Genomic DNA, 2,237 nt, shown 5'->3' on the forward strand with positions numbered 1-2,237 from the left:
CTGGGCTATTTGTTACTGTACTGTAACTCCGTCTCGCTGACAGATACAAATCCATAGAAGGCCTGTTTCTGTATAGAAGACACGAGAAACTGCTCAGAAAGTAAACAGACTGAATGAAGAGTATCCACTTAAGATTTGAGAGCTTTCTTAGGCATCTGTTTTTAGGGTGGGAGATAGCAGTGTGCTAAGAGATACGTCATTTTTCCCTGAGTGGGGAAGCCCAAAATGTTCCGTTACAACAATTCCAAGTCTTTTGAAGAATTTGTTCGAGAGGCTGGAGTCATGGTTGTTGGTAAAGACAACTGCCCTCAAGCCTGACAGCGGAAGTTGGGTGCCCAGGTCCCAAAGGCAGAAGAAGAGAACTGACTCCCACAGGCTAACCTCTGACGCTCACGCTCTTACCATAGCACCCACAATCCCCCCATACACACAAACACAAAATAAACAATAATATTCTGATCTTTTAAAAATTGATTTAAAATTGGGGGAAAAAGTACTTGCCTTTAGCAAATAATTCCATCTTCCCTGATCTATGTGCATCCCAGTGGGGGAAAAATCCCTCACTGAATTAACTTCAGTAGAGCTCAGGAGTATTCCTGCTGGGAGGTTTGCATCCCCTCTGTTGTCTTTAGCTCTTCACCAGGAGGCGGTTGGCATCCCAGGACGGTGGGTGTGACTGACATCTGCAAAGACCAATGGTAAAGATCAGGGGGAAGGGGGAAAGGAAAAGGAGGGGTTTCCTCTTCCTGTGGAAAATTAATCTTGGTCACCCACTCAGGCCAAGCAAATAAGTAAACATTGCAGCTCCCCACTTGATAGAGTTTACATAAACTTCAGCACTGCTTGGGCCACACTTGTCCCTTTCTAAACTTTCCTCAGGAGAACTTCTATTCTCCTTTCACTCCTTGGAGCTCCACTTCTCCTGTACCACTGAGGCTTCCACAGAACTGGCCAGTGACATCCCACTACAAACAGTCAAACGATGCACAGAGAACCCTGCATCAAGCTTTTCAGGAGATGTGGAAAAGAAATGGGACACGAAAAAAAAAGTCAAGCGCCACACTTCTAAGGCCATGTTTTTATTCCTTTTAGTTTTTGCAATAGTTTACAAAATTGGAATATGTTAGCAGTTAAGATTCTTGGTTAATTAGGTAGGAATACTTGCTTCTAAATACAGGCAACTACCTGGACACACAGACATGGGTAGCTGTGAACATAGTAAAAAGTCAGATGGAGACTGTGTGGCAAGCCTCAGGACTGAATTCAGAAAGGAGAGGAGGCTTGTCACTGTGCTGCTGAGCTGGAAAGTCTTGACTCTGTGGCTCTTACCTTTGTCCCCAGGCAAGGGTTCCACCTCTCTTACAGAACAAGGAGACTGGGGCAGAAGCTCACAAAAGTCCCTTCTTGCCCCTCCATCCAGGTATCTGCTCCTGAAGCTCCTCCCAGTCTTGAAGTGACTAGCCTGGACACCTATGTAGCCGGGATTCTGTGCAGATAAAAATGTATCAGCCAACAGCAAAGGGAGGAAACTCAAACACAAATGAAGCGAAGAGCGCCTCTCAGTTGGTGGAGAGCTTGTCTAGGAAGCATGAGGCCCTAGGTTCAATTCCCAGCCTTACGGAAAGTGGGCATGGCAGATGGCCTCTACCTCAACATTCGGGAGATCAAAAAAGAGGGTCAGAGTTCAGAGTCATTCTTGGTTATGCGGTGAGTTCAAAACCAGCCTGGTCTACATGAGACCCTGTCAAAAAAGGAAAGGAATGGGGAGAGAAAGAAGAACAACTTGTGGTATCAGAATGGTGAGGCAGCTAGAGGGGTTTCTTCTTACCAGATTTAATAAACATTATTGCTGTTACTTTTATGATAAAATTGGATAAATACTATATTATGTGGAAGAAAGTATTAAGCATTACCTCCGAGAGGGTCAGCATATAGCACAAACCCCACCCTTACATTTATGGATACAAAAAATATCTACCTCACACCAAATCCTTATGATTATCTATTCCCATTTTTCATAAGCAAAACTGTCTTCAGTCAGACAACTTATGCTTCAAAGGAGTCAAACGAACTGGTTTTGCACATGCTTCATTATTCTGTTGTTTTCTGAGCATCATGTACTATAATTGAAGCTAACTGCCACCCACTCACTTGCTCACACATACACACTCACACACACACACACACACACACACACACACACACACACACACACACACTTGCTCTCATGACATTGT

The sequence above is a fragment of the Microtus ochrogaster genome, unplaced genomic scaffold, assembly GCF_000317375.1.
Source record: "Microtus ochrogaster isolate Prairie Vole_2 unplaced genomic scaffold, MicOch1.0 UNK22, whole genome shotgun sequence".
NCBI classification, from domain to species: Eukaryota; Metazoa; Chordata; class Mammalia; order Rodentia; family Cricetidae; genus Microtus; species Microtus ochrogaster.